This window comes from Physcomitrium patens, chromosome 11 (assembly GCF_059467195.1).
Source record: "Physcomitrium patens ecotype Gransden chromosome 11, ASM5946719v1, whole genome shotgun sequence".
Lineage (NCBI taxonomy): Eukaryota > Viridiplantae > Streptophyta > Bryopsida > Funariales > Funariaceae > Physcomitrium > Physcomitrium patens.
Window position 1 is genome coordinate 16,309,690 of NC_143420.1, and position 6,617 is coordinate 16,316,306.

Here is a 6,617-nt window from a genome sequence, read left to right on the forward strand (position 1 = left end):
CCTGATTATTGTAGTTTTTTCGGGCTCTGTGCGCTCCGGAGGTTTTAGTCGTGGTTTTCTACGATGGTAACTGAGGGTGCTAATCAGGAGCGATGCTGCTGCCATCTTTTTCCTTGGGTTGGAATGCTGCGACGCGTTTTATTGGCATCAAGCAGCTCGCTGGGACGAGTATTGTTGCAGTGTCAAGGGGATGTGCGGCGGTACTGGGCTGGTTGAAGACTTGCTGCTTTGGTGGTTGGAGATTGTCGGTTGTTTTTTTTTTTTTTTTGTGTTCGTGTGTGCGTGCACTAAGTCATCAGTGTGGTACTCACTGCTGGGCAGCAGAGGTGCCGTTTTTTTTTGTTCTTAATCTTCTGCGGCTAGCGCAGCATTGGTAGTATTGCTATGGTGTAGAATTGCCACTATTATTGGTTTGAATTCCTAGCATTGATCCCCTCATCGTCGACTGTCAATGTGGATTCTAATTGCGCTGCGATTAGAACAACACATTCTCCTCTTCATTGGGTTCCAGCGCGATTGAAGCCGGAAGTGATCACTCCTTTGTGGATTCAAGCAGCGGTTTGGTTTGAACTCTGGGCCAGATTTCCTCCTTATGTTGCTAGTTGGACGATTAGGTGCGGCTGTGTCCACGATTGGTTACAATTTTAGTGTAGCAAATGCAGCGAGGTTTACAAGTTTGGTGCCTCCTCCGTAGGATTTCAGCAGCATGGACTCTCCGCACAAAGGTAAGAGACCTAGCGTTGCAGTCACTATATTGTTGAATCAGTGCCCGGAGCTTGCGAGTACTTTTATGCAATCAGATTAGGTAGTGGTCAAGGTGAGCATGCTTGGTGTACAAAGCTATAGATTGTTAGAGGCTCGTCACGGCAAGTCGTAATCTGTAACGGCGAGTAACCATTGTATCGGTTGGAGGTCGTTTGGTATTAGGATTGCCCCCAATCGACACGCCAGCTTTGCTTTGGCGTGGCGATCCGGCCATCTGGGTTGCTCCCGATGAAGGGTGCAACAGCATGAGCGCCTTTGCGGTGTAGAGATCGGCGGAGCCGTCTTCCTCCTCCTCATTATCAACATCGACATCAAATCGGTGTTTCAACCAGGATGTAATTCATGGTCCAAGGTAACGGAAGAGGTCATGGACAGGGCCGAGTATTCTTAGAACAAAGAAAAAATTCAACCTCTAGTGTCACAGTGCTGATAAGGATTTAAAAGGAAAAGGAAGAAACAAAAACAATGCTACCGTTGCAGATTTGACAACGGAAGAAAGGCAGACTCTGTTGTCACCTCGTCTAGTGGCCGTAAGGATTCATCTTCAAGGTGGCTGAGGTTCTGCTAAAAGGAACAGGGAGAGGGTAGCTTGAACAGTGATCTTCATGCTGCGAATCCTCGTCAATCCGACATCAACCTCTGGTAGTAAGAACCCAGATCGGATGAGCATGTAGCACTGGATGAAACTCATAAACTAAAACACGTTAGGTTAAATTTGGATGAAGTTGGGTTAGGACAACCAATTTGGATGACAATTCTAATTCTAAATGAACTTCAATTGACTTGGATGAAATTTTTCGGATGATATTTGATTAAGATAGATGATATATCGTTTGTGGATGAGAAATCTTTCATGGATAAAAACTTATTAGTGGATGAAAAGTTATCTTAGATGAATTAATTAATTAATTAATTAATTTCTAATAATTATTATCATCAAAAATTAATTAATTAATTATTCAATATAATATAATAATAATAAATTATATGAACTTATATTAAAGCAAATAAAATTCGTCATTAAGTAGGTGTCCTTTGAGTTATTTGAGTGCCTTGTATTGTTTTTTTTTGTGGTTGTGTAAGAGTGGTTTTTTCACTAGTTAAGAGAATTAAGAATTTAAGACAAAGTAGAAGACAACTTAAGCAATTAAATAGGAAGTTAGTTGATAATTATGAATTAGAATAAATCACTTACTAGAGTGGTTTATTTTAGATCATAATTGAAGAATTTCTAAGTTGTTGAACATAAATCAAATGTTAATCAAGAAGTATTAAATTATTTTATAATTAGATTTTTATAAATCAAATTAGGCTTCCAACTAGTAGGGGATTATTTTACTTCAAAAATACTTTTCAAAATCTTGTCTAAAATAATCAAAGACATGCAACAAATGCAGGACAATTATATAGGCAAAGCTTTCTAGGCTTACAAAATAATATACAAGCTAACAATGGAATTTATGCCATTTGACTTGACCTTTGATTTTGAAGCTATTATTTCAATTGAATTAGAAATTTCCTCTTTATAGATTATTATGCAACATGGACAAAAAAAACATATAGTCAATGAATTAACATTTGATAGTTATTGAAAAATGCAACAAAAATTGAAGGTCAGCATTATAAAATAACAAAGTTATTCAAGAATAATATATAATCATTCACAATAGCAATAGAAAAATGAATAGTTTTAAATAGGTAATCTAGTCATATTTGTCAATAATTGGTTACAAAAACAACATAGATAGAAATTCAAATCAAAATAAAAAAGTCTTTTTGTTATCTACCTCAAAGAAATAAATAAATAAATAAATAAAATAGTATTAAATGAAAAAAATTAAAAATTAAAAAAATCTCTCTTCTTTGCCACTATTAATTTTTAAATTCTTGCAATAGTACCATTACGAAACTACAGCGCTATTATAAAGAGTTGCGGTTTTTTAGAAGTTTTTATTCAAATGCTCCAAATTGGTCTCAATTTCAATTTGGTGTTAGGACTTGGAGTATCATTGTTGTATTCATAATATAATCCAATGTCATCAAGACATTAGAGTATATTGCCATTATAATACCAAGGAATGATACTAGTGTATTATGTGACCTACTCCAAAGGTAAAGAATGTATATTCTTTTTTTTTGGAATTATAAAGATGTTATAATATCCATCCAACAATTCATCATTAAAGCTTAGAAAAGAGATTTTAATAAGATAAGAGAAACAAGGAATAAAAGAGCAAGTTGAAGCAATAGTAAATAACAATAGTAATAAGAAAGAAGTTTTTTCACTACTATAATCCAAGGACCATGTAAGGACAAAGGCAAATCTAGCTTACTTCCCTTTGAGGAAAACATAAGTAAAACTAAACACAATAATTGGAACTAACTAAGGTGGTGAAATCTCAATAGTAAAACTTAACTTATAAAAAAATTACAATTTAAAAAATGCAATATTTTAGGTTGTAAGTTTCTTGGGAGAATTTAAGATTAATGTATCAAAATTTTTATGGTGTTAGAATCATAAAGGAAAAGAATGTCATGTTAGAAGAAGGATAGAATATAATATTAAAAATTCCTTATTTTCTAATCAAATTCTTCTATCTTGAGTAAAAATAGAGAACAAAATTAGCCATAAAGTTGGTGTTAGGGACATAGTCTTTAGAACCTTCTAAAGACAAGTTTCTAGAACCTTCTAGAAGCAAGTCTCTGGAACCTTTTAGAAGCTTCCTAGTTGATGGAAGTTGCTTGAGAAGCTTCCTAGTTGGTAGAAGATGTTAGGAACATAGTCCTTAGAACCTTCTAGAGACAAGTTTCTAGAACCTTCTAGAAGCAAGTCTCTAGAACCTTCTAGAAGCTTCCTAGTTAGTAGAAGTTGCTTGAGAAGCTTCCTAAATAGGAGTATATATTGGAATCGAGGTTGAAGAGTTCTTCAGTCTCGACAACACATCTCTTGGAGCTTTAGCTCACCTCTCTAGTGTTGTTCTTGTATTCATCTGATTAATCTAGTTCTTGCCAGTTCTTCTTGAACTTCTTATTAGATCTCGAGCCTGTATTTCTGTGTCCGTGATAGTTTGTCGAGATTGCACTCACCTCAGATATCAGAGCTAGTTTCTTCCTCGTTAGAGTGTGGATTACCCCTCTGCTTGGAGGTGTACTAGCATTTTAGAGGTTGAGGATTACCCTCATCTAAACTGATACTTCTTTTGTTACAATATTGGAGTCTTATTCTTTTTGGAGAGAGTGGATTACCTCTTTTCTTGAAGCTCTTAAGGCGTTTTAGAAGTTGCGGAGTACCCTCCTCTAAACCAATATTGTCTTCTTGTAGAGTCATTTCTATCCTTCTCTTAGAATGGCCGGAGGTCAAGACATTAGTATGACGGAAAGTTCGGAGTCCAAGTTCGATGCTATCATGAATGCCCTTGCTATGTAATCGCAAAGAACTGGAGAGATTGAAGGAGTCGTGGCAAGGCTTCATAATGATGGAGCATCTGGGATGGTACAATCTAGGTTGCACCAGCCTCAAACTTCTACACTTGGAGAAGCAACTTTACCTCAGGTTCGACAAGCACCACTGGTTCTACAACATAAGGAGCCCCAAGTTAGTCTTCTAGACAAGTTCGATGGTACGTATTCCAAGTTTCGAGGATTCGTCAACCAAATCAGATTGATAACAGTTTTACAACCCAAACGCTATCCAACGGAGGAGTCACATGTTGGGCTTGTTGGAACCTTACTTACAGGACAAGCTCTATCATGGTTTGCTCCTTTGTTTGAGAAATGATCGTCTATACTAAACAACTTTGAAACCTTTTTGGAGGCGTTTGCGGAAGCATTTGGTGAACACTACAAGGTTTGATGGACTACAACAAAGATCCGGTCACTACGACAAGGGATGCGCTCTACATCAATCTATACATCAGATTTGAGGCAATTAGCATGCGACATCAATTGGGATGAAGAAGCATTGATGAGTCAATTCTATTGGGATTTAAGGGACGATGTGAAGGATTTGCTGTTAACTCTTCTTGATCCGTAAACGTTCAATGAAGCTATTAGCCAAGCTGTGAAGTATGATAATCGCCTATTCCAACGTCGCCAAGACCAACGTTCAAGACAACATACGGTTTGCCACGCCCCAACTATGTCGGCAAGCAATGTGAATTCACATTCAGAGATAGAAGACATGCAAATTGATGCGATATGTGTCAAATCCCTTACTCTAGAAGAAAAAAAGCGACGTATGAGGGAAGGTCTATGCTTGTATTGTAGTGAAGAAGGTCCTAAAGTTGGAAACTATCCCAAGAAGCAAAATCGACGCATTGGTAGGACCAGGGGCACGTTTATTCAAGAAAACGAAGATGCCTAATCACAATAGGAACCGTGCGACTGGACAGTGAAATATCACAACAACAACGAGGTTCCTTTCTTTCCGCTCAACCTACCCTTTGCTTTATAATCCCTTTGTTTATTGGCCCTCAGAAACTGAGAACCTTAGCATTATTAGATTCAGGAGCATCTACTTGTTTCTTAGACAAAGAATTTGCGAAGCATCATAAGATCCCTTTAGTACAAAAATTCAAACCTGTTCACGTTGAGGTCATAGATGGGCGACCTTTATTGTCTGGTAGTGTCACCCATGAATCAGAACCTATAGAAGTGACATTTAAGAGCCATAGTAGTCATATTATTTTCAATATTATTAGAACCTCATCAAATCCTGTTATTCTTGGTCTTTCCTGGTTAGAAAAGCATAATCCATCCATAGATTGGAGGTTGCGGAAGATGACCTTTTCCACAAAACCACCTAAGAGCAAGCCTACTAAAAAACCCCAAATAGATAAATCCTTATTCATTGGAGTAAGGGCGTTTATAAGATCGTCTAAAGAAGGCACACCATTTGTCATTTATGCGACTCCAACTACCAAGGAGAAGATCTCGACATCAAGTATACCAAAGTAATATAAGGATTTTAAAGATGTGTTTCAAAAGAAGAATGCCGACATACTATCGAAACACCAACCATATGATTGCACCATAGACTTGTAGGAAGGAGCACAACCGCCTTTTGGCCCAATCTATAATCTATCGCAGATGGAGTTGATGGAGTTGCGGAAGTACATCGACGAGAATCTAGCCAAGAACTTCATCCATCATTCAAAATCGTCAGTTGGAGCACCCATCTTATTTGTGAAGAAGAAAGATGGCTCGTTGTGGATGTGCATGGACTATCGAGGCCTCAACAAGGTAACAAAGAAAAATCATTACCCGTTACCCTTGATTTCTGGTTTCTTAGAACAACTTGGACGTGCAAGGATCTTTATAAAAATTGATCTAAGGGGAGCTTACAACCTCATACGAATCAAGGAAGGAGATGAGTGGAAGACAGCATTACATACAAGGTATGGCCATTTTGAGTATAATGTCATGCCCTTTGGTCTTACCAATGCTCCAGCGGTCTTCCAACGTATGATGAATGACATTTTTCGGGAGCACCTTGACGATTTTGTTGTCATCTACTTGGATGACATTTTGATATTCTCCAAAAACAAAAAAGAGCATGAAAAGCACATTCATTTGGTCTTGGAGAAACTACGCGAGCGAGGACTATATGCCAAGTTAGAAAAGTGTTTATTTCACTAAATGGAGATGGAGTTTTTTGGGTTCGTTGCGACTACGGAAGGCTTGAAGATGGACCCCAAGAAGGTGGAAGCAATCGTGTCTTGGGAGGTTCCAAAGACGATTAGAGACATACAATGCTTTCTTGGTTTTGCTAACTTCTATCGGATCTTCATCAAGAATTACTCTTAAGTTGCTGCTCCTCACATTCGGTTGACATGCAAGGATAAGCTGGAATG

The 6,617-nt window shown here is 37.6% G+C and overlaps 1 long non-coding RNA gene across 1 annotated transcript; it reads left to right on the forward strand.

Moving 5' to 3' along the window:
• LOC149988173 (uncharacterized) lies at nucleotides 1–1,558 on the forward strand. The gene is made up of 2 exons (XR_016505637.1): nucleotides 1–725; nucleotides 928–1,558. It is a non-coding gene; the product is annotated as an uncharacterized LOC149988173 (long non-coding RNA).
• The last annotated feature ends 5,059 nt before the right edge of the window (nucleotides 1,559–6,617 follow it).